The sequence below is a fragment of the Rhinoderma darwinii genome, chromosome 1 (genome assembly GCF_050947455.1).
Source record: "Rhinoderma darwinii isolate aRhiDar2 chromosome 1, aRhiDar2.hap1, whole genome shotgun sequence".
In the NCBI taxonomy this organism is placed as follows: domain Eukaryota; kingdom Metazoa; phylum Chordata; class Amphibia; order Anura; family Rhinodermatidae; genus Rhinoderma; species Rhinoderma darwinii.
Window position 1 is genome coordinate 652,906,267 of NC_134687.1, and position 15,785 is coordinate 652,922,051.

The following is a 15,785-nucleotide window of genomic DNA, read 5'->3' on the forward strand; positions in this document are numbered from 1 at the left end:
GGGTGGCCTTTCCTTCATATATCCTAAACCTGTAGGTATACCCTGATGCACTCTCGCACAGCTTATACATCTTCACGCCATACCTTGCCCTCTTACCTGGCAGGTACTGGCGGAATTGAACCCTCCCTTTAAAATGTACCAGGGACTCATCAATAGAAAAACACTTCTCGGGGGTGTATGCTTGGGAAAACCGGGCACTGGAACGGTCTAATAGGGGTCTCCGTTTATACAAACGGTCAAAACTGGGGTCATCTCGGAGTGGGCACTGCTCATTATCAGTATAATGTAAGAAGCGAAGTATTGCCTCATTTATTTATTTTTTTAAGTTCCAGTTCATTTCTGAAGTTGCTTTGAGGGGCCCATATATTAGAAACCCCTATCAAACACCCCATTTTAGAAACTAGACCCCTCAAAGTATTCACAACAGCATTTAGAAAGTTTATGAACCCTTTAGGTGTTTCACAGAAATTTAGAGCAAAGTAGAGGTGAAATTTACTCTTTTTATACCATTTTTTTTATAACACAAAAGGATTTATCAGAGAAACGCAACTCAATACTTATTGCCCAGATTCTGCAGTTTAGAGAAATATCCCATATGTGGCCCTCGGGCGGTAATGGACTGAAGCACCGGCCTCCGAAGCAAAGGAGCACCTAGCGGATTTTGAGCCCTCTTTTTTATTAGGCACCATGTCCGGTTTGAAGAGGTCTTGTGGTGCCAAAACATTGGAAACCCCCCAAAAGTGACCCCAATTTGGAAACTAGACCCCTTGAGGAATCCATTGTAGTTTTCATGGGGTGCATGCGGCTTTTTGATCAGTTTTTATTCCATTTTTAGGTGGCGTGGTGACTAATAAACAGCAATTCTACTATTGTTTTTGTATACTTTTTTTTTTACAGCGTTCACCGTGCGCTATAAATGATATATTAACTTTATTCTGCGGGGCGATACGATCACGGCGATACCAGATGTTTATAGTTTTTTTTTATGTCTTATGGCGTTTGCACAATAAAATACGTTTTGTAAACAATCATTCACGTTTTGTGTTACCTTATTCTAAGAGCCATAACGTTTTTATTTTTCAATCAATAAAGCCGTGCGAGGACTTATTTTTTGCGTAACGAACTGTATTTTCCATCAGTACCATTTTTAGGTACATGCGACTTTTTGATCTCTTTTTATTCCATTTTTTGGGAGGTGAAGTGACCAAACAATTGTGATTGTGGTACGGTTTATTAATATTTTTTTTTACGGCGTTCACCGTGCGGGATAAATAACAAAATAATTTTGTAGTTCAGGCCGTTACGGACGCGGCGATACCAATTATGTATAGTTTATTTGTTTGTTTATATATTTTTATTAATAATAAAGGCCTGATAAGGGAAAAAGTGGGACTTTTACTTTTATTACTTTTAAAACTTTTATTTTCTTATTTTTACACATCTTTTTTTAACTTTTTTTTTACTTTATTACTTTGTCCCACTAGGGGACATGAGGGCAGGAGGCCCTGATCGCTATTCTAATACACTGCACTACATGCGTAGTGCAGTGTATTAGAACTGTCAGCTACTCACTGACAGCAAGCATAGTGGGTCCTGACGTTGTCAGGACCCACTAGGCTTCCGTCTATGGCATAGCCGGACGCCATTGTTTGGTGTCCGGTTGCCATAGTCACCATCGCCGGCCGCTATCGCGTAGCAGGCCGGCGATGGCAGCTTAACCCCTAAAAAGCCGCGATCTCTATAGAACGCGGCTTTTAAGGGGTTAATCAGCGGGGACACAGCGATCGGTCCCCGCTGTAGGAGCTGTGACAGCTGCTGAACAAGACAGCAGCGTCACAGCTCCTGTATGTGTCGGGAGGACGGCCAAAACGGCCGTTACTCCCGTGACGTACTATTACGGCATGGAGCGCGAACGATACAGCTGCCATGACGTAATAGTACGTCAAGGAGCGGGAAGGGGTTAAGGTCTTTTCAGGCCCGGTCATTAAGGGGTTAAACCTTATAGATAAGGTAAGTTAAATAAAACACCAGTCTATTTACACAACCTTGTACTTAAGTTCAATGTTCTAGGACTTTTTACACAATATTATTACATATAATAACAATAATTTAACCCCTTTAGGACGCAGCCTGTTTTGGCCTTGTGGCACAGCCAATTTTTTCAAATCTGACGTGTCACTTTATGTGGTAATAACTCCGGAATGCTTTTACCTATTCAAGCGATTATGAGATTGTTTTCTCGTGACATATTGTACTTTATGATAGTGGAAAAATTTGGTCGATAAATTCAATATTTATTCATGAAAAACACCAAAATGTAGAGAAAATTTGCAAAAATGTGCATTTTTCTAAATTTAAATGTATCTGCTTGTAAAACCGATAGTAATACCACATTTCCCATATGTGTACTTTATATTTGCATCGTTTTTTGAACATCCTTTTATTTTTCTAGGACGTTACAAGGCTTAGAACTTTAGCAGCAATTTCTCACATTTTCAAGAAAATTTAAAAAGGCGATTTTTACAGGGGCCAGTTCAGTTCTGAAGTGGTTTTGAGGGCCTTATATATTAGAATACCCCAATAAATTACCCCATTTTAAAAACTGCACCCCTCAAAGTATTCAAAACAGCATTCAGAAAGTATTTTAACCCTTTAGGCGTTTCACAGGAAATAAAGCAAAAAGAGGGGAAATTTACAAATTTCTCCTTTTTTTGCCGAAATTCATTTGTAATAAAAAAAATTGTGTAGCACAGAAGGTTTTACCAGAGAAATACAACTCAATATTTATTGCCCAGGTCCTGCAGTTTTTAGGAATATCCCACATGTGGCCCTAGTGCGGTAATGGACTGAAACACTGGTCTTAGAAGCAAAGGAGCACCTAGTGGATTTTGGGGCCTGCTTATTTTTAGATTATATTTTAGGCACCATGTCGAGTTTGAAGAGGTCTTGTGGTGCCAAAACAGTGGAAACTCCGCAAAAGTGACCCCATTTTGGAAACTAGACCCCTCAAGGAATTTATCTAGGGGTATAGTTAGCACTTTGACCCCACAGGTATTTTGCTATACTTATTGGAGTTAGTCTGTCAAAAAGGAAAATCTACTTTTTTCCTGAAATAACATAGACATTTTTAATATTTACAAGGAATAAAGAAGAAAATTCACCCCAACATTTGTAAAGCATCTTCTCCCGATTATGGAAATACCCCATATGTGGTAATAAACAGCTGTTTGGACCCAAGGCAGCGCTCAGAAGGGAAGGAGCGCCATTTGGATTTTGGAGCACAGATTTTGCTGGATTGATTTTCAGTGACATGTCGCGATTGCAACCCCCTGGAAGGAACAAAATAGTGGAAACCCCCCAAAAGTTACCCCATTTTGGAAACAAGACTCCTCAAGGAATTTTTCTAGGGGTTTAGTAAGCATTTATACCACACAGGTCTTTTGCAGAATTTAGTAGAATTAGGCCGTGAAAATGAATATAAACATTTTTGTCCACTAAAATGTTGAATTTTTTCATTTTCACAAGGGATAAAGGAGAAAAAGTTGCCCTAAATTTGTAGCGCAATCTCTCCCGAGTATGACAATACCCCACATGTGGTAATAATTAATTTTTTTAATAGAAATTAATTAATCTTTGCAGGACTGATCCTTTTTTGCTTTTCCATTTTAGTTTTTCACTCCCCGCCTTCCAAACGCCATAACTTTTTTATTTTTCCATGAATTGAGCGGTGTGAGGGCTTATTTTTGGCAGGACGAGCTGTAGTTTTTATTGGTACCATTTTTTGGTAGATGCAAATTTTTGATCACTTTTTATTACATTTTATTTAGAGCTTTGGTTGCCAAAAACAGTGATTTTGGCGGTCTAAATTCTTTATTTCTTACGGCGTTCATAATGCGCTATATATGACAATTGTACTAGATTCTGCGGGTCGGTACGATTACGGCGATACCATATGTATATAGGTTTTTTTATGTTTTGCAGCGTTTGCACAATAAAATCACTTCTTTATAAAATAATTTATTTTCTGTGTCACCATATTCTGAGAGCCGTAACTTTTTTATTTTTCAGTCAAAAAAGCGGTGTAAGGGCTTGTTTTTGCGGGACGGGTTGTAGTTTTTATTGGTACTATTTTCGGGTACATGCAACTTTTTGATCACTTTTTATTCTATATTTTGGGAGGGGTGGTGACCAAAAAATATTGATTCTGGCATTGTTTTTAGTTTGTTTTTTTTGCGGCGTTCACCAAAACAACACTATAGTGTTATAGATTGGGTCGTTACGAACGTGGTGATACCAAATATGTGTACTGTTTTCTAACGGTTTCATTTTTTTCCTATAATTAAGAGACTTATTATAGGAAAAAAAATATTTTATTTTTACACTTTTGTAAAACATTTTTATTAACTTTTTTTTCCTTTTTTCTTTACTTTTTACACTTTCTTTTTTTAAATGAAGCTTTGATCGCTGCTAGAATACATTACACTACCTAGGTAGTGTAACGTATTCCAACTGTCAGTGTGACGTCACAGTCACTCTGACAGTTAGTCTATGTAGCGTCCATGGCCGCGGGCCGTCGGGTTTACTCACCTCCTGACGCCCGCAGCTATGGATCTGTGAGCGCTGGTCTCCGTCTCCCTCCTAGGAGATGCCAGCGCTCACTTCCGCTCCGTTCGGCTGGGTCCCGTAGGGTGCGCGCGCACGCTCGCGCCCGGCCTTAAAGGGCCAGCGCGCGCAATTAGGAAATCGTCATCACTGTCAACTGCCACGATTTCCTGGTCTATAAGAAGGCCCCTGGCCTTCTATTCCTTGCCTGAGCGTTGTTAGTCTTTCCCAGTCTGTCTCGCAACTGTCCCTTAGTGTCTCCCGTTCCAGCTGTTACCCGTGCCCTGTTACCGTTCCTGTATTCCGTATTGTTCTAGTTCCTGTGCCTACCAGCGTTGGAGTGTCATCTGCCACGTCAAGTGTCATCTGCCACGTCAAGTGTCATCTGCCACGCCAAGTGTCATCTGCCACGTCAAGTGTCACCTGCCACGTCAAGTGTCATCTGCCACGTCAAGTGTCTTCTGCCACGCCAAGTGTCATCTGCCACGTCAAGTGTCTTCTGCCATGCCAAGTGTCATCTGCCACGTCAAGTGTCTTCCGCTTCATCGGATACTGCCCGCCACGTCTGGCGCCACCTGCCGCCATCCGTGCTGAAGCCACAGCCACCGCCCCGACTATTTCAGGTACCCAAGCATTACTGTCTGCCATTGACTTTCGCATAGACTGTGACCTGGTCAGCTGCCTCCCCGCTACGGCGGAGCAGCCTAGTGGGTCCACATACCCTGTGTCCGTGACAGTACGCTCAGGCCATTGAACCTGCTGGCCAGCCCAAGACCCCAGTACAGAAGATTCAGACAGAGATGCATGACCTACGCACACGTCAGGATCAACTCCTTGAGGCGGTGAATTCTATCCTGGTCCGCCTGGATCTACTCGCTGTTCCACCTCCGGTTCTTCCTCCTGGAGCTGTTGCCGTGCCACTGCCTGTTACTCCCATTTGTTCCGGATCCTCAGTTCCTCTGCCCCTTCCTCCTCGCTACGACGGTGACCCCAGAGCATGTAGAGGATTTCTCAATCAATGCACGGTGCATTTTAGGCTACGGCCTCATCTCTTCCCCTCCGAGGAGGCCAAAGTGGCATTTATTATCTCCCTCCTCGCTGGCAAGGCTCTCGCATGGGCGAACCCAATCTTGGAGCAACAAGGACCTGTATCCGCGGACCTAGCCTTGTTCCTGCAGTCCTTTCGTGCCGTGTTCGAGGAGCCAGGTCGAACATCCTCTGCCGCAGCTACTCTGTTGACACTCAAGCAAGAGGGCTCCACAGTAGGGGAGTATGCTATCTCCTTCCATACCCTAGCAGCCGAGCTGGCATGGAACAATGAGGCTCTGGTGGCGACCTTCTGGCAGGGACTGTCCTCTCACATCAAGGACGAACTGGCAGCCCGCGACCTTTCTTCTACCTTGGATGCCCTCATCCTGTTAGCCACCCGGGTTGATATGAGAATCCGGGAGCGCTCTCAAGAGGTTCGTCAGGAGAGCCGGGCCCACAGACCAGCACCCTCTGCCCAGAGACCACTATTGTCCACTCCTAGTGCGCTACCTGAAGAACCCATGCAGGTAGACAGAGTCCGGTTATCTGAACAGGAGAAGCAGCGCAGATGCTCCTCTGGACTTTGTATGTATTGTGGCCTCAAGGGTCATTTTGTGCGCCAATTCTCACAGAAACCGGGAAACTCCAGTACCTAGGGTTGGTTGGAGAGGCAACTCTAGGTGGAACGTCTCCAAATGTTAAAACCTCTTCCAAATTATCGATATCTGTGGCCATCGTCACCGGACAGACATCACCTCCTTCCTCCACCTATCTTGACTCTGGAGCGGCTGCTAATTTTATCCACCAGGATCTAGTGGATCGGTCTCAACTACCCACAGTCCGTCTGGAGAGACCCCTGCCAGTTGCCTCTGTGAATGGTCTACCATTGCCTGATCCGATCATGCTCATCACTGAGCCGTTGACACTACGGGTCGGAGCTCTTCACTCAGAACAGATCACCTTCCTGGTACTACCTAAGGCTATCAATCCTATCCTGCTGGGACTGCCATGGCTCCGTCTACACGCCCCGACACTCGACTGGAATTCTGGAGAGGTTCTTCAATGGGGTTCCAGATGCCATAGCCATTGCCTGTCACAAGTCCGTCCTGTTGTGCCCCCTCTGCCTCAGTCACTCTCCGATCTACCTTCTCAGTATGCCAGTTTTGCGGATGTCTTTTGCAAACGAGAGGCTGAGACATTGCCTCCACATCGGAATTATGACTGTCCCATTGAACTGGTTCCCAATGCTTCTCTTCCACGTGGACGAATATATCCTCTCTCCTTGCCAGAGACTTTATCGATGTCAGCCTATATCAAGGAGAACTTGGAGAGGGGTTTTATTCGAAAATCTTCCTCCCCGGCCGGGGCAGGCTTCTTCTTCGTTAAAAAGAGAGATGGATCTCTCCGACCCTGCATTGACTACCGTGGTCTCAATCAGATCACGGTAAAGAACAAATACCCATTGCCACTCATTTCCGAGCTGTTTGATCGCATACGAGGAGCAAAATTTTTTCCAAGCTAGATCTGCGGGGGGCCTATAATCTAATCCGCATTCGCCGGGGTGACGAATGGAAGACGGCATTTAACACCAGCGATGGGCACTACGAATACCTAGTGATGCCCTTCGAACTGTGTAACGCTCCCGCAGTATTTCAAGAGTTCATTAATGATATATTCCGAGATCTCCTCTATATGTGTGTTGTAGTTTATCTCGATGATATTCTAATTTTCTCCCCAGATCTGATGACCCATCGGAGGCATGTTCGTCAAGTTCTTCTGCGACAAAGAGAGAATCGCTTGTATGCCAAGTTAGAGAAATGCACCTTTGAAAAGAGGTCTTTGCCCTTCCTGGGCTATGTCATCTCGGATCAAGGCCTTAAGATGGACCCTGAGAAATTAAAGTCTGTCCTGGAATGGCCACGTCCTCAAGGCCTAAGGGCCATACAGCGGTTCCTGGGTTTCGCCAATTTCTACCGGCAGTTTATTCCGAAATTTTCTTCTCTGACGGCCCCCATCTCTACCCTTACCAAGAAGGGTGTGAACGCCTTCATTAGCCTCAAGAAAGCCTTCACTTCAGCTTCAATCCTCCATCACCCTGACGTATCTCGGCAGTTCTCACTAGAAGTGGACGCTTCCTCTGTTGGTGCAGGCGCACTTCTGTTCCAGAGGAGCTCCAAAGGAAAGGCAGTTGTATGTGGCTACTATTCAAGACTGTTTTCTTCTGCTGAGCGCAATTACTCCATTGGAGATCGGGAGCTACTGGCTATCAAATTGGCCCTGGAGGAGTGGAGACATCTTCTGGAGGGCGCTGCTCACCCCATCCTGATCTTCACCAACCACAAGAACCTCACCTACCTTGAGTCCGCTCAAAGACTGAATCCTCGTCAAGCCAGGTGGTCACTGTTCTTCACCCGTTTCCAATTTCTGCTCCACTACCGTCCCGCTCACAAGAATGTGAGGGCCGATGCCCTGTCCAGATCATTTGAGACGGAAGACACGGTGGAGTCCCTTCAGACGATCATAGACCCATCCTGCGTTGTCACCGCCAATCTTCTGCAGCTTAGAAATATCCCTCCGGGGAGAACTTTTGTTCGGTTGGCAGACAGAAAAAGAATTCTCCGCTGGGGACACTATTCTAAACTAGCTGGGCACGCCGGTGTCCGTAAAACCCAAGACCTGATTGCTCGTCACTTTTGGTGGCCCACGCTACCTAAGGATGTTCTGGACTTTGTCTCTGCTTGCACGGTCTGTGCCTCTAATAAAGTGACTCACTCCAAGCCTGCCGGCCTGCTTCAACCTCTGCCTGTACCCAGTGCCCCCTGGCAGCACATCGCTATGGACTTCGTCACAGACCTTCCTATCTCAGCAGGATGCAACACCATCTGGGTGGTGGTGGACCGGTTCTCTAAGATGGCACATTTTATCCCGCTGACCGGCCTACCCTCTGCTCCCCGACTGGCGAGTCTCTTCATTTAGCACATCTTCCGCTTGCATGGCTTGCCTCTTCACATTGTGTCCGACCGGGGGGTTCAGTTTACCTCTAAGTTCTGGAGAGCCCTCTGTAAACTCCTGGATGTGAGTTTGGACTTTTCCTCTGCATATCACCCCCAGTCCAATGGGCAAGTTGATAGGATCAACCAGATCATGGAAAATTATCTCCGCCACTTCATCTCTTCACAGCACGATAACTGGGTACAGCTTCTTCCATGGGCCGAGTTTTCTTACAACCGACACACAAGTGAGTCCACCACTTCCACTCTGTTTCACATCGTGTACAGTCAACATCCCAGAGTTACTCTTCCTGTATCAACTTCATCTCAGGTACCCGCTGCTGACTCTGCATATGGGGACTTCCTGCAAATCTGGCAACAGACCCGGTCCTCTATTTTGCTGGCGGTAGATCGCATAAAGCGAAAGGCAGATACCAAGAGAAGAGAGCCGCCTCAGTATCTTCCTGGGACTAAAGTCTGGCTGTCCTCTCGGAACATTCGCTTGAGGGTGCCTTCATACAAGTTTGCTCCCAGGTTCCTTGGTCCTTTCGAGATCCTGCAACAAATTAACCCTGTCTCCTATAAGCTGCGGCTGCCTCCTACCCTCAGAATCCCTAACTCCTTCCATGTGTCCCTCCTGAAACCAGTGGTCCTGAACCACTACAGCAAGACTTCTAGTTCCACAGTTGCTCCCAGCGGTCCTTCTGATGTATTCGAGGTAAAGGACTGCAAAAGGGTAGGAGGAAGGACTTTCTATTTGGTGGACTGGAGAGGGTTTGGTCCTGAGGAGAGGTCCTGGGAGCCAGAAGAGAACCTCAGCGCCCCATCTCTTATTAAAAAGTTCCTCTCTCACTCTGGCCCCAAGAAGAGGGGGCGTAAGAGGGGGGATACTGTAGCGTCCATGGCCGCGGGCCGTCGGGTTTACTCACCTCCCGACGCCCGCAGCCATGGATCACTTCCGCTCCGTTCGGCTGGGTCCCGTAGGGTGCGCGCGCACGCTCACGCCCGGCCATAAAGGGCCAGCGCGCGCAATTAGGATTAGAATCGTCATCACTATCAACTGCCACGATTTCCTGGTCTATAAGAAGGCCCCTGGCCTTCTAATCCTTGCCTGAGCGTTGTTAGTCTTTCCCAGTCTGTCTCGCAATGGTCCATTAGTGTCTCCCGTTCCAGCTGTTACCCGTGCCCTGTTACCGTTCCTGTATTCCGTATTGTTCTAGTTCCCGTGCCTACCAGCGTTGGAGTGTCATCTGCCACGTCAAGTGTCATCTGCCACGTTGAGTGTCATCTGCCACGCCGAGTGTCATCTGCCACGTCAAGTGTCATCTGCCACGTCAAGTGTCCTCTGCCACGCCAAGTGTCTTCTGCCACGCCAAGTGTCATCTGCCACGTCAAGTGTCATCTGCCACGTCAAGTGTCTTCTGCCATGCCAAGTGTCATCTGCCACGTCAAGTGTCTTCTGCCACGCCAAGTGTCATCTGCCACGTCAAGTGTCTTCCGCTTCATCGGATACTGCCCGCCACGTCTGGCGCCACCTGCCGCACCTGCCTCCATCCGTGATTAAGCCACAGCCACCGCCCGGACTATTTCAGGTACCCAAGCATTACTGTCTGCCATTGACTTCCGCATAGACTGTGACCTTCGCAGCTGCCTCCCCGCTACGGCGGAGCGGCCTAATGGGTCCACATACCCTGTGTCCGTGACAGTCTACGAGGACCAGCAGAGGCTGATCCTCATTGGCTTGCATACATGGCAGACCCAGGGACCGTTGTCTGGCCCCCGGGAGCCATCACAAGCATCAGCAGCCCCCACAATTGCATGGGGGCTGCTGATGTGCTACAAACCCTGTACATGCGGGGATCGCAATCGAGCCCCGCATGTAACGGGTTAATTGCCGAAATCAGCGGCAATGAGCCGCTGATCGGCAACTAGTGGAGTGTCAGCTGTCAGGGACAGCTGACCTCCCGATTCCCGATGCACACTGTCGCCGACACTGTCACAGACACTGTCATCGACAGTGTGAATCGCGAACAACAGTGACGTCCTGTCACTCTGACAGGAAGTCTATCAGGAGGCTGATCCTGATAGGCTTCCGTACATGGCAGACACGGAGGCCATTACTTGGCCTCCGATCGCCATGCTAGCCATCTGCAAACCTCACGATTTCATCGTGAGGTCTGCCGATGAGCTAGAAACCCCTGAATGCGGTGATTGCAATCAATCACCACAATCAAGGGGTTAATTGCCGATATCAGCGGAAATAAGCCGCTGATCGGCATACAGTGGACTGTCGCCGACAGTGTACACCGGGAACTACGCAGTAACTGTATGTCCCTGTGCCATAAGACACTGGCCGCATGGACGTACAGTTGCGTCCTCGTGCGCCTAGGGGTTAAAGTTCAATAAATTCAGTTCTCAATCTGGATTGAGAAAAACATCTCGCATCAAACAGTACACATTTTCATTTGCTCCAGTCGCTCCTCAGACTAGTCCACAACACACACACTGTATACATGTCTACATCAACTTCTCATCATAATCCACATCTCACTGCAATGTACCTAGCTGTATTAATCTTTACATCACTAGTACAGTCACTCTTATCAAAATCTATGCTTTTATACACATACTATTTATATCAACATTCATTGACACACTCTTCTATAGTTCGGCTTTTCCGATCAGTTAGTCTAACATATTGAACTATGTAAACAACCTCCTTCATCTAACGTACCATTACTTCTCATCTTCATTTGTTTAAACATTATTTTACAGCTTCTTCACCTTTCAACCGTTTAACTATATCAACTTCTACACCCATGATTCCACACACCCACTGTCGGGTTCACGGTCTCCGGACCCCATGTCGGTAGTTTATAAGGAGGTTCCCAGGTCAGCTGTATCAGACCTCGAAGGACTACTCTCCTTTTTAGTCTGACTGTGTCAAACCTTTCTATATCCAAACAATCAGGATATAGTGATATACCGTCCCCAGGCCTACAGCACTCGAACGGAATTGGTATATCGTCACCCTCTGTTGAAATCTGACAATATCAGAATCAATTATATCCTTACAATTAGGACACAATGATATATTTTCCCCAGGCCTATAGCACTCGAAAAGTATATATCTTTTATACTATACTAGGTGTGCGGTGGGGTATACTTTACGTTGATCCTTTACTATCTTAACCACTAACCATATAATGAAGATTACATACAGTAAAATACAAAAAACAATAATTGGTATTTCAATATCTGTTCAATGTCAATTCAATTTATCAGTCTATAGAGTCTGAGTTCTATTGAAGACCTTTCATTCAAACATTTATACAAACACAGATAGAGACATTTTTTCAAGATGGAAATGTAAGAGTCATTGACTGACCTGAGACAGAATCGGGAGTGGAGTAGCTGAAGCAATTTTCAAGTAACTAACAGTGTTACTCACCGTGATTTTATGTCAGTGACTCCTCCCGCATCCGTCCACTGTGTTCAGTCTGTTACTCGTTGTCTTCCATCCCAGGTTTCGGCACCAAAATTGTTGTGGACATCAATTAAGGCAGATCATCAACTGGACCTTGTTGTAGACTTTATCTGGTATTAAATGGTGGGAGAGCATGCAACAGGTACGATGCATCGGATAGAAAAATAGCACACTAATACGATATGTAAGTGTAATCAGATTCTCTGGTTTATTAGGAAACAATACATAGATTATATATCATTAAAAGGGGTTGTAAAGGATCTGCCAGGCACAACTTCTGTGTATACGCCCATAGGTAATCAGTCTGCACCTGAGTCTATGTCTCTGAGACTGACTCCAGCTTCCACCACTCAGGATGGCAGGCTTAGGAGTGGGAGAGCCTATCGCAGCCTGGCCAGACGGAGCTAGCTCCCGCCCTCTGTCTATTTATACCTGCCTTTCCTGTTCCTTCTTTGCTTGTGATTCTTCTCGTGTGGTTTCCTGGCCCAGCTACAGCTTCTTACTATTTGATCCTGCTCCATACTGACCCTGGCTTTCTGACTACTCTTCTGCTCTTCGTTTGGTACCTCGTGCACTCCTGGTTTTGACTCGGCTCGTTCACCATTCTTGTTGCTCACGGTGTTGCCTCGTCTGTTTGTCTCGTGCACTTACTGAGCGTAGGGACCGCCGCCAAGTTGTACCCCGTCGCCTAGGGCGGGTCATTGCAAGTAGGCAGGGACAGAGTGGCGGGTAGATTAGGGCTCACGTGTCCTTTTCCCTACCCCCGTCATTACAGGGGTGTTGGCTATGTCTCCCTCTCCAATCACATAAGAGGGGCCATGGCCTTCGATCTATTACAATCAATATTGACCATGTCTCCTCCCTCTCCAATCACATAACAGAGGGGCGTAGCCTATGGGCCATCCAATTATAATGAGAACACGTATAAATTATCACATAATTTATTATAAATGTAGTCATCATATTCTTAGCCTTGTGCTCAGAGTTTGTAATGTGTTGAAAAGAAAAAGTATCTCTTCAGTTTGTGGTCAGCCATTTCAGGGAAAGAGGAAAAATCTTTAAAGTTAACGGTGAGAGAAATTTATTATGCAACTTCGTTTTGCAATATCTTTTTGCTTTGTAAGGAATAGTTTTTTAGACCGGAGAATAAATTAAATCTTGTTCATAAGAACATGATTATAAAATAAATGATAAAGCACAGGCTTCCATCTCAGAGGAGAGAACTACAACTCCCAGCATGCCCAGACTGTTATTATGTAATATCAGAGGACATTACAGGGAGGGGTAGAAGAAGAGAGGACTACAACTCCCAGCATATCCAGACTATTATTATGAGATATCAGAGGGCATTACAGGGAGGAGGTATAAGAGGAGAGAACTACAACTCCCAGCATGTCCAGACTGTTATAATGGGATATCATTAGAGGGAGGAGGTATAAGACGGGATAACTACAACTCACAGCATGTCCAGGCTGTTATTATGTTATATCGTTACAGGGAGGAGGTATAAGACTGGAGAACAACAACTCCCAGCAAGTCCAGACTGTAATTATGTGATATCAGAGGTCATTACAGGGCAGAGGATTAAGAGGAGAGGATTACAGCTCCCAGCATGTCCAGACTGTTATTATAGGATATCAGAGGACATTACAGGGAGAAGTCCAAGAGGAGAGAACTACAACTCCCAGCACGTTCAGGCTGTTTTTATGTGATATCAGGGGACATTACAGGGAGGAGGTATAAGACGGGATAACTACAACTCCCAGCATGTCCAGACTGTTATTATGAGATATAAGAGGACATTACAGGGAGGGGGTATAAGAGGAGAAGACTACAACTCCCAGCATGTCCAAGCTGTTATTATGGGATATCAGAGGACATTACAGGGAGGAGATATAAGTGGAGAGAACTACAACTCCCAGCATGTCCAGGCTGTTATGTGATAGAGGACATTACAGGGAGGGGTATAAGAGTAGAGAACTACAACTCCCAGCATGTCCAGGCTGTTATTATGTGATAGAGGACATTACAGGGAGGAGTATAATAGGAGAGAACTACAACTCCCAGCATATCCAGGCTGTTATTATGTGATATCAGAGGACATTACAGGGATGAGGTATAAGAGGAGAGAACTACAACTCCCAACATGTCCAGACTGTTATTATGTGATATCAGAGGACATTACAGAGAGGAGGTGTAAGAGCAGAGGACTACAACTTCCAGCATGTCCAGGATGTTACTATGGGATATCAGAGGACATTAGAGGGAGGAGGTATAAGAGGAGAGAACTACAACTCCCAGCATGTCCGGGCTGTTATTATGGGATATCAGAGGACATCACAGGGAGGAGGTATAAGAGTAGAGAACTACAACTCCCAGCATGTACAGGCTGTTTTTATGTGATATCATTGCAGGTAGGGGATATAAGACGGGATAACTACAACTCTCAGCATATCCAGGCTGTTATTATGTTATATTACAGGAAGGAGGTATAAGACTGGAGAACAACAACTCCCAGCAAGTACAGACTGTGATTATGTGATATCCGAGGTCATTACAGGGAGGAGGTATAAAAGGAGAGCACTCCAACTCCCAGCATGTCCAGACTAATACTATTGGATATCAGAGGACATTACAGGGAGGAGTATGAGGAGAGGACTACAACTCCCAGCTTGTCCAGGCTGCTATTATGGGCTATAACATCACGTGATCATCATCACCTCTCCACACAGTACAGGAGCCCCGCCCCCTCACATAGACCCGCCCGTTGTGTCTTGTGATCAACAACACAGGTCCTTCATCCCCCACGTCTCCTCCCCACTGATAAACACCGCCCCTTCTGCATTGGTCACGTGGTGGTGAGTCATCACAGGTCCTTTAGTCACAACCTATTATATTTTGTACCGTTAAGCTCCGATCCCTCCTTCACTGGTCACATTATCCCTATTCCCCCCTCATGTCACGTGAATCTCGTCATAGGTCCTTCATTCGTCTCTCATTCTTTGCACTTCTAAGCTCCGCCCCCAGATGCAGCGATCACGTGATCTTTATATCGTTACATGTCCTTCATCCACCACTTCTCTTCACTGATAAGCTCCGCCCCTCCTGCCCCGGTCGCGTGTGGGTGACGTCAGCACAGGTCCTTCAGCTATTGCCGTGTATGAGGTAGAAGGCAGCTCTGGTCGGTTGTTCTCTCTATTATCAGTCACCCCCGTATGAGTGTTTATACAGAGAGCTGTCAATCATTGAGTGACCCCGCCCACTGGACTCCTAGCCGGAATTTAACCCCTTGCCGGCCTTTTTGGGGTAAGTTGTTATTTCTGGTCTTTGTAGTGGTCGGATGTTTTGTGGGACGAGTCGTATTTTGTAATGACATAATATTCAGTACACGACCTCTCAACTTCCAAGTAGCGTAAAGAGCGACAACCGATGCGGCGCGCGTAAGCCACACCTCTAATCCAAGCCCAATCTCCTCCAATACACACCCGATTCAGCCCACACAGTATAATGCCCCCATAGCTGCCCCCATACAGTATAATGTCCCCATACAGTATAATGTCCCCATACAGTATAATGTCCCCATACAGTATAATACCACCATACAGTATAATGCCCCATACAGTATAATGCCCCATACAGTATAATGCCCCCATACAGTATAATGCCCCCATACAGTA

At 46.1% G+C, this 15,785-nt stretch overlaps 1 protein-coding gene across 2 annotated transcripts in view; it reads left to right on the forward strand.

Moving 5' to 3' along the window:
* The first annotated feature begins 15,164 nt into the window (after positions 1-15,164).
* LOC142659939 (uncharacterized) overlaps positions 15,165-15,785 on the forward strand; it is a 47,865-nt gene continuing 47,244 nt past the window's right edge. For both annotated transcript variants that reach the window (XM_075836577.1, XM_075836639.1), the window contains exon 1: positions 15,165-15,414. The gene's annotated coding sequence lies outside the window, so the exon portion shown is untranslated. The remainder of the gene's footprint in view (positions 15,415-15,785) is intronic.